Below are 14430 nucleotides of genomic sequence, written 5' to 3'. Positions count from 1 at the left end.
TCATTTACAGGTATAATGCTATAGAAGTTGTCTTCTCTCACCCTCATCACCTGCCCTTCCCCCTGTCAATAGTGTAGTTGTACTGGAGTGACTGCACTTGGCTCAACAGCTACTTTCTGTGTGCGTTGCTCTTCCCTACTTGACCCAAAAATCATATCAGGACTTCATTTTTGGACACATTTAATTGCTTTTCCTTAAGGAAATTAATTCCTTCCTTGTACAAGAAAGCCAGCTTCTGTTTTCCACTTGAACACTTTTTTTAGGCAGAAAGGGGAGTAGGAATAAAGTGGGTAATTTGGGGTTTTAAATTAATAAATTTCAACTCCCAAAATACAGCACTAGTGCAAAGGGGCAAGTATGTAATTTTCTCAGTAGCAAATATAGCTACATGTATCTAAATCCAAGCCATCCATCAACTCTTTTATAGGACGAGACAGGGCTCAGAAATGATTTTCTGTTTAAGTACATAAGATCAAACATATTTGTCATTTTAGCCTTCTCTTTATTCTATCTGATTTCAAGATCTTCAGACAGACTCTCTTTAGATGTCATTGCTTCAAGCTTCTGCTTTTATCACATTAACCACCCTTCATGAGCTTTTACACATCAAAATGTCTTCAGATACATTGTTGAAGGGAGAGTACTTGTGGAGACTTCAGTAAGAAGTTAAAGAATCTGCGCCTGAAACTTTATACAAACACACTTAGAGAAGAAAACACCAAAACCAACATAAAACCCAAACAAACCCCCACAAATGCTGCATTCTCATTATGTTTTTTTCAAGCAGGAGAAAAAGGCATTTTCATTGTGCTTGAATACAGCTTTGTTAGTGTGCAAAATCCCAGGCGTGGTGAGCCACCTCCTGCCTGTCTGATTCTTAAGTTTTTGGGGCTTAATACTTTTGCCTTTTTGAACTCTTCCCTCCCTGCTGCACTAAGCAGATGGTTATACTGAGCTCTTTAGTTATAAGACCTCCATTTCACAATGGATTGCCTAGAGTTTTGCTTATCTGCATCTCCAGGTATTTGTTGGTCCTGCTTCTATTTAAGTTTTTGACTCTAGAAGATTCTTCCCAGCAAGCAGGAAGGGCTGTGCTGTGCTCTCAGTGGTGTTAACTGAGGCTACAACTATGTTTTTAAGTTCATTTGGTGATTTCTTCAGTGGTTGCCATCACTTGTGCTTCACCAGTACCTTGCAGTGAACACTAATGAACATAGGACAGCGGTAAGAACACGTGTGTGGCATTAAAGCTCTCTCATCCCTCACAGAAGCAGGGCTGGACTCTGGCTGATGGGTGTGCTTGTACAAGGAAAGAGACTGTTTCCATCAGCAGTGTGGGACCACAAGTTCACCAGCACAGGGGCAGGATAGTTCCAGTGTAAGTATTTCATACTGGCAGTTCGCATACCAGTTACGATTCACTTACTTCTAGGATAAATGTGTTATTTTTGGCACCACTGCTTGTAGTCAGACCAGAGCATGCAAGGACTGCTAGAAAGAAACCTCAGAAGCATTTTCAGGACATTTTTGTGCATATTCATGTAGGTAGATTGATGATAAGCTAACTAGCCAGCTGGGCTCTGCTACCACGTGGTGGGGAAGTACAGCACCAGGGTTTGTAAAGTATAAAGGGGAGCTACCTTTCCTTCATCAGCATCCACAAAGTGCTGGAATCATGCTGAAACTCACATTGTGACACTGTGGTGTGTCAGTATGTTAAACAAGATAAAGCCCAGCCACTAAACTTGCCTTGCCAAGTATGAGAGCCAAATACATCCAGCTTTCTCAATGCATTCTCCTGTTATTTCCCTCAGAGTACCTAGGGAAGTGAACACTGAGCAATGTTTGGAAAAGATGTAGTTTAGTTCCTTGCACTTAAAACAAGCAAACAAAAAAGAAAAATCACACATACATGGTCACCCCTAAGTTCTTGTATAGAGCTGGTCACTCAGTGCAACTGGCAGCTGTGAGCACAAGTATAAGCACTACAGCAGTACCTAAGAATCCACAGCCTTATTGTGTTGATTGCTTGGTTTTGGAGTAAGAAGCTATGCCTTGAGGAGCTTACAGTGTGATTAAACAGCAAGAGTGGAAGCATTTATGTTGCCGTAACTACAATAAACCAGTACCTAGATGGTCATTCACACGGGCCTTCTTGGCTAGAAAAGAAACAGGCATCTCCTGCATCTTTGGCAGAGACTTTCCTTCCTATTCTCTAGGTGTGTGGGAAGCCCCTGCTCTCAGCTGCATAGCCCAGGCCTCCCACACACTCTTTTCAAATGCTGTTGCCTGGAGGAAGTGTAGAGCAAAGGTGTTATTAATCACTAGGAGCAGTTTTCCCTCAGCCATTTCAAATCTTCCAGTGCAGAATGTTCTGTAGTGTCTCACCTGTTAGCAAGTAAGACCCAAAATTACCAATAGCCAATCCTAATGAGTTCAGAAATTAAACACCCCCCAACATCCACATCCCTCAGAAGCAAGATTAAGACCACTACTTGCCAGAAAACTTAACAGAAACACCCCACACGCTCCCAACTTGTCTAGTCTGAAAATAATATATAGATTAACAGCATTTGATGTGAAAAGTTCCTAAAGAATCCCATTGGCTTGTCTGACGCATAAATCATTGCTAGTGAATTGTCAGATTTGTAGTTGTATCTCTTGGGACATCAGGAGAACACTACAAGATGAATGACTGTAAAGACTGAAAGAAACCAAAAGGAAGTCTGAATTTGTTGCATAATTATTGGCCTTATAGCCAAGCTACACCTGGTCTAGTGGAAGGTGTCCCTGCCCATGGCAAGTGGTTGGAACTGGATGAGCTTCTAGGTCCCTTCCAACCCAAACCAGTCTGAGATTCTATAATAACCTCTGTCAGAGTTTGAGCATTGATGTCGCTTAAATATATTAGCATAGAACAAAAGAATCTGTATTTATTGCCATAAATGAGACCCAAAGGAAATATCTTGTCTTCACATAACCACAGAAAAGGTTTGAACCAAGAAGACCTAAATGGTAAATTCAATTGTCTTTCATTTTTGTGCTATTTAGAGAAGACTTTTTGCTCAGAATGTCATGCATTTTCAGCTCCTGTTCCCTGTTAATTTGGGAGGTTAATTATGTGCTAAATGTGGAGCACCTAGGATTAATGATAAATAATTTACTGTTTGAAACAGGCTGTGTTAACATAGGATAGGGATTGCAGTTAGAAACAAAAAGAAAGACCATTCAGTGGCTTCACAGGCAAGCACTCCTGGCATGCAGCTGAAAGGCACAGCAGCAAATCATGAACTTTAAGGATTGTTTTCTAGTAAATTTAAGCCTTGATTTATCAAAATGAGGAATGCTCACTCCAGGCTTTTAACTATTTAAAAGGGGGCTGTTCTTGATAATCTGGTTCCTTGATTCCTGAAGTGGAGAATGGATGTGTCTGGGATGAAGGCTGGTAGGCAGACTGCTGAGCAAAACCTGTGGAAGGCAATTAAATGAGAAATGTGGGAAGGCCATTTATTTTATTGCTTTTTGTTCTGCATTTGTACCAGGTATTTTTTTCCTGGTTTACTAAAAGGTTCTTTCTTTGATCTCTTCTGATAGCTGCAGGTGTGACAGCAGGAAGGCCACCACCATGGAAAGGGTGAGTAGTGCAGCAGCCATTACATTCTGACTGTACTTCTGTTGTTCATCACCACTCCTCAGGTTTGTTTACAGCTGCAAACAAATGTAATGCCAAATTGTATCTGGGAAAAAGCTTAGAATGGATCCCTAGGAATGTAGCTTGAAAGAGCTGAAGGAAGGACATGCCTCAGTGAAGAAGGAGCAGCGTTATGGTGAGCTTGCTGCATTAACACCAGTTGATAAGTCCTTTCAGCAGACTAACCCACTGCTGACAGTGCACACTGTACTCCTTACACTGTCCATTAGAAACAGCTTCTTGGCTTCAGGATCGCATGCCATTTCTGCGATCATTTTTTTCCCCTCCGCATTTAAATATGCTTAAATTTGGAATGTTCTTGCTCTGTGATCTGTACTCCCAATTAGGTTTCTGAGCAAAAAGTACATGTATGTGTGCACCAAAGGTTTAGTCTGGTCTGGTCTAGAAATTATGTATTTGCAGTTTGCTCTGACTGCTCCTGACAGCAACAGCTCTGTTCTCCAGCTTGTCTCTCCTGCTGAGCATAGGCACCATGCTTCAGGCTGTGGAACAGAACAAAAAGCAATTAGCACAGAAATCTGATGTGGGTCCATGTCTGTGGTGTACTAAGACAACCTGAGCAGTCTGTAAGCAGCAGATGAGGTGCACAAGGTGATCTGGACTGCCTGGCATGGAGAGCTGTCTGTCTGACAGATGAATGCAGACACACAGCAACAGCATCACACAGTTTCTGTCCAGATCTCGGTTTGAAGAGTTGGCTTTTGGGAATCATTTCAGTGAACTGAGCATGGAGTAAGGAAAGGCTAGGGCATGGGTGGGTATCCAGTCTTTCTAGAAGGATCCACTAGCTACCTGGAGGGAGAAGCTTCTTAAGAAATAGACATATTGGGGTTTTCCGAGTTAAATCCTCCAGTGTTTGCTCACTGGGCATTTTTCATATAAAAATTTATGCCTTCCTCAGTTTTCATTCTGCAGTCGCATTTCCATTTATATCTTCTTATAAGGAGTCATCTACCAGTTAAAAAAGGGGAGGAAGGAAATGAAAATGGAGAGCAAATAACTTGCAATAATGTAAGATAAAATTGTTACCTTACAGAGGAAACGTGTGACACCCAGCACACTAAAAGGTATTACTTCCTTAAATAAGTCTGGGTTTGAATATCATACACTGAATGTTGTAGAAGATGAAATGCTAATAATCAGATCAGAAGTGGATATACGAGATGGGAGAAGAGGCTGGGAAATTGCTTGCCAGACTGAACAAAGAGGAGGACAGGAGTAAAGGTATTAGCTCAATTAAGGAGAAAGATGGTTTGATGTAAACCTGCACTCACAGGAATAAATCAAGTATTTACAATATTAAAAAAGGAGACTTAAATCTATATGCAGCTTTTCTTTGACACCTTCTATGCCAATGTAATCTAAAGGCTTCTCTGATTATGAATGGGTTTGCAAGAAGTTATCTGCAAGAAAAAAACATAACCACATTTAGCAGCCTTTCAGTGTTTTACAAAGAGTTCCTCAAATGGCTCTCACAGATGGAAAATTACTGTTATCCCTGCGTTTTATGGACAGGAAGGGAGAACACTTGTGATTGCAACTTTCCCTGTTCTAACCCTCACCCCTCAAGGTAGTCCATGTCTCTCCTGGTGCTTGTCCCCTTGCGGGCCAGCAGCGAGGCCATGAACTCTGCTTTCAAGACTGATTACAGTGATGGAGCATTAAGGAAGCATTTTAGGTACCAGCCATCCCCAGTGGAAGATATCGGTGGATGCTTATGAAGCATTTTCTTACATCCCAGTCTGTTAACTTTTCATTAATTCATGGATAGTTCTAAAAACATAAAACGTGTAACAATGGATTGCCTACACTATAACTAAAACTAAACCTAAAGTAACTATGTTAAAGCCCAGAGGCCCTCGCTAATTGACCTGCCATGCTAATTAAGCAGTTTTGATCAGAAATAATTAACATAATCCAGCTAGACCAATTAGAGCACAGGAAAACAAAAGGAATTAGAATGTTTTAGGAGCTTTAATTTTAAGAGTATCATTTGCAATATGAAATACCAGCTGATTCAGCAAAGCAAGCAGGAGTTTTGTGTTCAGGAAATAAGTTATAACCCACTACACAAGGAAATAGATAAACTGAAAGCCATGACCTAGACGCTTTCTTCGTGGCAGTGAGAAGACAAGCAGAAAACCTTTAAAACTTATTATCACCTCTAGAAGAGGCAGAAGAAGACAGAGTAGTGTGGCTGCTGCAGCAGCTCTATGAGAATGATCTAAATGCTGGTCCCACACCACAGGCACTGTGGATAGGTGAGAAAACACAGCCTGTGGGAAGCCTGTGTCTGAAATTCACCCTTGACAGCCACTTCTAGCAATTATTATTTGTTATTTCCACTGCAGAAGATGGGAAACCTCAAATCTCGCTGTCCTAAATGCAAAGGATGAGAGAAGGAAACTGTTAATGAACCGAACAGTGAGGGATATGATTGAAAATGAAGTGAGAGAGCTGTGTGTGGAGATGGTGCAGTCACTTAATTTAGTTTTGGTAAAAACCATTCTGAGACTTGAACCTGTAGAGAGGATCAGCAGGATGGAAGCAAGGCAGGGTGAAGTCTGACTTGTAACAGCCAGGCTAGGAGGGAGGCAGCACTCCACAGGATCACACCAAGGATTGCTTCTGGGGCATCCTTCTCTCTCACAGCCAGGAGCCAAGCACCATGCTTGCCTCACTGTTGAGGTGAGCTCCTAGATAAGATACCCACATGCTTTAATTAAACAATCCCAGTGCCTCTGCTATTTTTTCTGTTTTCAGCTGCACGATGGGGTGTCCTGTCCCAGGCACACCATCCCCAGGTAGTTCCAGTCAGTCACCAGTGATGTGGTGGTTCTGGACAGTGTGCCAGCATGCCTCTTCCATAGACATGCGCCTTCCTACAGGCTGGACACCTGGGAGGGCTACAGTGCACTTGGATATATTAGCAGGAAGAGTATCAAGCTGCTGTGATGATGCATGGTATGGATATGTTTTTCTGGCAGAAAGCTGTATTGAGAATTGGAGCAGCTGCACACAGAGACTGATTTTCAGAACATTCATTTGGGTCTTTAGATCTTTGCTAATTTGACCCCAGGGAGAGTCTTTAGCAAAACACTGTAAGAAACCTTTGTGAATGAAAACTCCCTACCAGGGAATATTCCATTTATAACTGCCTGTTTTGGTATGTAACTGTTGTTGGGAGGGTTGGAGGTTTTGTGCTTTGGTTTATTTGTATTTAAAAAAAAGCCATTTGTACCTATTTCACAAAGTACATTCCATGTGTCTAACACAGGGAGATGTCGGATCCTGTAGGAAACTAGCTAGGTGCCATCTTGGAACTTCATCTTCTGTCGGTGGCACCAGAAAGAGATTTCCTTATGCACAAAATAATCAGCCTGAAAATCACAGAATCACAGACTTGTTTGGGTTTGAAAGGACCTTAACATCATCCAGTTTCAACGCCCTGCCGTGGGCAGGGACACCTTCCACTAGAGCAGGTCGTTCAGCCCCAAACTGTGTGAGATTTGGGCACTACACGTGAAATATTCAGGGAAGTTTTTTCCTCCTCAACATTGACACACTCTTTGCTTTCTTGCACATCCCCAGAATTCCTGTCATCTCAGGGAATGTGGATTTCAAGGCTCAGATTCAGTTGGACTGACTAATTACTTGTGTTGTAATGATCAACCTGCTTAATTTATCACTTCTTTGAACATTTAATTAGCCAACAGTGCAAGACAATTAGGTTCTGAATGAGGATAAATTAAAATGCTAGCTTTGCAGCTTTAAGGATGTTCAAGCCACCACCAATCATTGCTATGAAAATATCCAACAAAGCAGAGAAGAATTCAGAGATCTCAGCCAGGTTAATGATTCTGAAGTAACACAGCCTTTGAAAAGCTGGCTGTGAAACTTGTGTGTTTCATCACACGTCAGTCTTTCCGTGCTGGAAGATAAAAACAAGAAGCTGAAAATGGCACTTTCCTCCTCTTCTAGGCTCAGCTCCAGCTGCCTCTGGTGAGTGAGGCTCATCAAACCACCTACATTCCCACTCCCCACCCTGGGTAGCTGAGGTCCTGGCTCAATCCCTGTACACATTTGTCTGGGGCATGGTTGCATTTTCCTACAAGCAAAGCACTAATTCATATCTCTTAGTGCTTTAAAACTGCTTTGGTACTGCCCCAGTAACAGGCAGTTAAATGTTCTTGAACAGATAGAGAATAATAAATCTGAATATAGAGCTTTAATAGGAAAAGTGAGCAATGGAGATGGGTTAAGATTAGTAGTCAATGGAGGCGCTTTTGTACAACTAGCAGAAATGCTTTCATTTTGTGTGCTGTCAGTTGGTTTCCATGACTAAGGCATTGTAAGAAACTGAAAAGAACCATGGATAATACTTTCGAAAGTGCAAAGGAATCACAGGCCTAATTCTTGCTGTTTTTCTAAGAAAGTAATTCTCAGTCCTGCACCTGCAGCACATTTAGGTGCCTTATTCGTATTTTTAGAGGGTTACTATGGAAAGGATGAGACTCTCTATCTATGATTCTGTATCTTTGTGTACCTCAACATCTGAGTCAAACCCATGATAGAAAAAAATGGATTGTCCAAATCTTTGGGCTGTTTTGACCTCTGAGAGTCTTGGTTCTTGAGGTGTTTATTCAAATAGTGACCTCACGTGTTTATAGTACAGAGTTGAGGACCAGTGGATGTTTCTTTCTCGTCTAATGAATATAACTCTACAAATGCAACCTCCAGGGAAATGCAGATGTGATTGGAATATCCTGAAGAGCCCTGAGAGATGCCCACATACATCAAGATCAGGCAGCTATTGATACAGAAACCGGGGGCTGCAACCAGTTTAGTTCCAAATAGTTCTGACTCCACTTTTCAATGGTGTCTTGAGTGCTAATTAGCCCAGTTTGAATTATTTGCCCAAACTACATGATCATATCGCTTCATTAGAAAGGCTTCAATTAAAGAAGAGAGAAGAAAGTTCCCATCAGAAGGCTATCTGCACACATTATACAAGCATTCTCAAATTAGAGATAAAATTACAGCTTTCCTGTTACCATGAGAACAGCAACATTTCTCACAGCCCGTTAAAATTATTAATGCAAGGAGCATATATCTTTTTAAACTTCAATATTATTTATCTAGGGTTGTGCAAACTTTGGTTGTGCCCACAGTAACCACCATTAATCACATGTCAAGTGAACTAATGCCAGCGTGGAGAGAGCTTCCACCATTTTTTGCCAACAGCTCTAATTAGCTTTTATCCTTCTGTTGTCTTTTTTTGTACTAGCAATGTGTGGACATTACAGCAAAAACTGCTATAATGAAAAACCCACCCCAAAACCCAAACCAGAGAAGCTTATGTCTCCAGGAATCCTCCACACAGCACTTCATTGGTGGTCCAAGTTCAGTGGTGTGGGGAAAAAGAATAGTGCTGAGGGCCTCAAAACACTTTGCTCACAGCCAGTACAAGCCAAAGGTTTCACTATGGCATCAGGGCATCGAAGAGCTTGGGGTTGCCATAGCAATGTGCTCAAGCAGGACAAGGGCTGCATGTTCTCCCTTTGGCAGCGATTCCATCCCCTGACGCACAGGCTGCCCTGTCCTCTCCTCCTCACCTTGGCAGCAATTTTAACAGTTTGCTTTCAACAGAGAGGGTGAGGAAAAGCCACTGTGAGCATTTGGGTCAGTGCAAGAAAGATTAACGGCAGGAGCAAGGGTCTGGACCAGAGAGCCTGCTGTCAGCAAAGTTGCCCTGATTCATGGCTGTTCTTCATGTGCTTTGCATGTCTTTATGGCTTAAAGGAGATGGAGCCATTTCATTTTGAAAATGAAGGATTCCAGCTGCCTGAGCCATCCATCACTGCTCTGGCTCCCACCTTGCTGCCAGCTCTCAGGTTATTCCAGGAGAAGTCAACTTATTTGGCTGCATGTCAAAAGGAAATACAAGGTGAATTCCGGTGTGGGGGTGCACAGCTTAAAGGTGTTTCAGTCTTTCTTAATGACATGCTTGTTACTGGACTTGTGCTGCCATCCCAGGAAAGGACAGAAGAAACATCTGGGATTTCAGAAGTCAAATTCACAGAATTTCTTGACAGTTCCGATTCTCTCCTCGTGTTAAATTGCTGCCTAGATACATTCAGACAGGCTTCAGGGCCTTATGACTAACAGTACTGTCTCCTGTAGTGACCAGTTCAAAGGCAGGCAGTGGCTGTGAATGACACTGTGAGGGAGTGGTAGTACACCCTGGGACAAGTTTAAGAGTTTCTGTCTGCACCTTGGCTCTGTGGTCAGTGGGACCACTGCACACGTGCAAAGGTCGGGCCACACACTGCAGCCTTCTTTGCACTCTGCAAGTGCAGCATGAGGTAAAAATCATCCTGGATTATTTATGTTTCCATAGGGAAAAGCAGCTTACGAATGGAGAGCAGCCCTGTAGCCCTCACTGAACCCTGTTTTTAAGTACGCTCAGGCATGAGGCAGAGTGCTCAGACTGGTTCCTGTACAGTCAGATTATACTTCACCTGTCCCCAAACCACATAACATTTGATGTATGCACTTGACCTGCATTTTACCAGTATCAAGAGGGCCTCAGCTCTGTATATTATTGGCAGCATTTACAACACAGCAATTTAGGCTGGCACTTCTCAATACTACTGGAATTGCTGAATTTTAAATGGCTTTGCATTACTTTGACATCCATCAGATTTTTGGTATTTATAAACCCTTAATTTCTCCTTTAGACTCTTACCCAGTGCTTCCAGTAGTTTTGCTGCCTCATCTTCATCTTCTTGATCAATAGCCACTTGTTTTTTACAAACCCAGAAGTAGGATAATAAAGGTATGTTCATACTAACTACGAGGATAAAGATAAGATAGAAGAATATCTGAATAGATGAAGTTTTGAAGTTAAGAATAGTTTTGAAGATAAGAAACGCCCATGAATTCTGGGGAAAATAATAAGATTCCAGAGCTAAAGTAAACCATAACAATCTGATGATAATGGGAGAAGAGCGCATTAAGAATTTTATTAGCAAGAACTACAAAAATTAGCATTCTCCATTTTCATTTTAGAATTGGTGAACATTTTGTTTCGATAATAAAAACAGCAATGAAAAGAAAATTGGACACAGGGCATTACACTTCTTCCTCTGCAGGCAAAGATGAGTTCTCCTCTCTCAGAGGACTAATATGGACAATTGAGGCTTTAACTCTGGGGAGCACAGTCCATGTCATGAGTGTGTCATCTAACCCTCAGCTACCTGCACTGCATTTGATGAGCATGACTTTGTTAGAGTCCCACCTTCTCAGCTAGTCACACTAGGAATAGGAACCATTAGGAAGGGATAAAGGGAAAAGTTTTCCTTTATTCCTTTCTGTGCATTGGCTTCAAGTGAACCCAGGGCATGATTCTGTATGCACACATGCTACAGTGCAGGACCTCCCAGCTGATGCTGACAATGCCTACCCTCAGCAGTGTATAATAATAGAGATAGTACACAGAGGTTAGGAAGAAAACTGTGCCATTCTGAAACTGCAATGAGAGGCTTTTTATGGCCTCCCCCCTGTCTCCTTTAGTAATCAGATAAGGACGTTGGGATTGCAGAGAAGTAGCGGAAGACTCTGTGGATGAAGCTCAAGAGCAGAAAAATCCTAGACAGAGGCACTGGTAGACCTGTAGGGAGCAGAAGTCAGCTGGGAACAGCTTCAGATATGTTCCTGAAACAGAGTGAAGAAACTTTGCTCAGCTTGACTGAGTAGTAGATCCCATCTAAGGAATCAGCATCTTCAGCAGTTCATGTTATGACTCAGTTACTAGAGCCATTTTATTAATCTCTGGCAAAAGTGTAAGTAGTACATTGTGTTTGGTGCAAGAACAGCTTCTTCAGTCACAGAAACTGAGAAGGAATTTAGAAACTGGCTGTCAATCCAACATTAACTTGAATTAAGACTCCTGGGATTTTGCAACACGACAGCCACTAGACCACCAGGAACTGCAAGGCTGTAGCTGTGATACGCTTCAGGCTTGGAGATTTCTACATCTTTAGCTTTTCTGAAACATTTTTTGCCAATCCACCTCAGCCACATTGTTCTTTCTTAGCACCATCCTAGAGATACGGGACTTTAAGAATGCCTCATTGCCAAAGCCCAAATTCGGTTTGGGTTGGCTACTGAAGCCTCACTGTCTGGGATCTGTACTCCCATCTCAGTAAAATGTGCACAGCAGTTCAAGAACAAAATACACCCCCATCTTGTAGTGATCATTATGCTGCACTTCGAAGCCCATTTGTCACTTCTCAGAGCCATTTCTAATATAATAACTTTGCATGCTCACTCACTGTGAGAAAAAAAAAGCAGTTTCCAACATCCAAGCCTGAAAGAGTAGATGTGTTCAGTGACTGCTCCAATTGCATTGCCAATGAGTCGAAACAGTTTTTGCTAGGGCCATTAAGCAGACTAGAGGAACATTCATGTATGTTTAATGCTCAGGAAATCAGTACAATTGAATTCCAAGGATCAGAGAGAAAACGAGTAAAATTAGAAAGGTTGCTGGAATGAGCAGGGGAAAATGCACACACATGGCTGGAGAACCTCAGCTTGAAAACCTGGCTCTGGGATTTTTTGCAAGTTTGTATTATGGAGACTTATCCTGGGTCAGTTTAACCAGTCAGTTACTTTGGTATAAGCACTAGCTCTAAACCAGGAGACTGCATCGCAGAGGCACAACTCCTGCAAGGATGAATCAACCAATCCAACATATGTAAGTTTTGATGTTATCTCCATTCCTGGGTTCACAGCACTGGAGAGTTAACACAACAATGTCTTCACATTATGGAGGCTCAGTGCCCAGACTGAGACAGGATTTAGCTTATTGGTTGAGATGTAGTAGCTACTCAGCATTGTTGTAAGTACTCTGAGCTGGTATTGGACTAAGTCAGTTGATCAAGACTGGTTTTGTGTTCAAAGGTGGACATTGAATTCTGTGGGTTTCTGCAGTGAAGCATGAGACAGACTGATTGACTTCTAGGCCGTTACAGGACCATCCTGCCAATAAACCTGCCCTTTCATTACTCTCCTTCCTTTCCAAGCATGTAGAAAGACCTGAAATTCTTTTTTTTTTTTTTTCTCCTAAGAGCAGCTGTGGCCACTTATCCCAGGGAGGAAAGTCCTCCTTCGAGAATTCCTGCCAACATCTCAAGCTGCTTTAGCACTATGCATTGGGTAAAAGCCAGTGAATTTCTTTCCAGGCCACTCCATGACGTCCATGAGAAGCAGAGCATATTTGCCCCACTGCTGTGCCTTCAAACCCAACCCACAGCACTGAAGACCATCTCATGGTAGCCAGGAAGCCTTGCATCCTCTCTGCTCTTTTGGAGCCTTTTGCATTTTAAAGAAGTGACAGGCTTGACATACATGGCTGCCATCCCTTTAAACCATTAAACTGCTATGGATCTAGTTTATTGCCCTTGATTATGAGTCCTCTCTCTTCACTGAGCTGTAAATAAAGGCTTTTGACTTTAAACACAGCTCAGATATGTCATGATTGAAAACAGCCTGCTGCTCTCTCAACATGTTTATCTAATGTCTGCAGGAGTAAGAACAAGGAGCAGGAGAGCAGATGGTGCAGCTCTCAGTGCAGAGTAGTCTATGTATGCAATATGTAGACATCCAGTATTTTCTAATGCAACACTCTAATTATTACGTAGAGGATTTTATTTTTAAACTGCAGCTTAAATAAAATGATTGCTTCAGACCACACAGGCTCAAGTGCAGCTGGAGTTCTAGCAAACCTTTTCACCAGACAGGAGGGAGAATCCCAAATACACAGGCTAAGGTGAGCAGTAATGTGGGACAAAGCAGCAGGGCAATAAGCTACTGAGGGGAAAAGGGGTTTCCAGTACAACCTGTGACTGAAGAGTCTCCACAGGTTTCGTCTTTAGAAACATACTGGAGTGGTGTGAGAGGGCTGGTGGGCTTTGAGAAGAGTATCAGTTGAAACTGCCCAAAACAGGGAGGAAGTATAAACGGAAACTGCAAAACTAATGAGGAAAACAACTGAAAACAAGAAGTGGGGTCTTTCTGGGGGAAATGAACTGGTGCAATTAAGGTGCTGATCGCTTACCAGGTGGTAAGCAACTAGTAACCAGCAACTAGGAACCAGCTGTTCTTCCATCATCCAAATACTTGCCTCTTTCCCCTCATGTCACATGCATTATTCAGTAGGAACAGAGTTACACAGATCTAATTAATCCTTTCAATTAAGTTAACATTTTCAGTACTTAATTCTGCAGTGTTTTGGACTGGTTCAATAAATAGCCTGTGTCACTTGTCTCCTTCTCACACACAGAATCTCTGAAAGACTAAATAGAGCATGCTGAAATTGGTTTAATGAAAAGGTTTCCCTCAGACGTTACCTTGGGAAGTAAGGAAGTAGCATAAGGTCTACATCCCTTTGAAATGGGACTGGAAATTATTACTTATTTTGGTACAGAAGGGGCAGAGTTGGGGAATAAGGGGAGGGGTGAAAAGAAAAGAGTGAAGGTGCTGGCTGATGGGTGCAGGTAGGACTGTGCATGGTGCTCTACAGGGAAATAAAACAGGCTGTCCGTAGCCCAAATGGCTCATCCCCAAAAGCCATCCCAGCTAGTCAGGGGCCCCTGGGCAGCCTGTGCCCCACAACACCTCATTTATTGGTGATCCACCAATGTGAAGACAGGCTG

The 14430-nt window shown here is 42.3% G+C and overlaps 1 long non-coding RNA gene across 1 annotated transcript; it reads left to right on the top strand.

Annotated features, from left to right (window-relative positions):
* The first annotated feature begins 9278 nt into the window (after positions 1 to 9278).
* On the top strand, positions 9279 to 13706 carry LOC134170434 (uncharacterized). Its single transcript, XR_009967269.1, has 3 exons — positions 9279 to 9394; positions 10453 to 10550; positions 12958 to 13706. It is a non-coding gene; the product is annotated as an uncharacterized LOC134170434 (long non-coding RNA).
* Positions 13707 to 14430: the final 724 nt, after the last annotated feature.

The sequence above is a fragment of the Pezoporus occidentalis genome, unplaced genomic scaffold (assembly GCF_034315485.1).
Source record: "Pezoporus occidentalis ecotype Australia unplaced genomic scaffold, CSIRO_AGI_Poc_V1 ctg110, whole genome shotgun sequence".
Taxonomy (NCBI): Eukaryota; Metazoa; Chordata; class Aves; order Psittaciformes; family Psittacidae; genus Pezoporus; species Pezoporus occidentalis.
The sequence above is the reverse complement of the archived record's forward strand: the minus strand, read 5'-3'. Positions and strand labels throughout refer to the sequence as shown.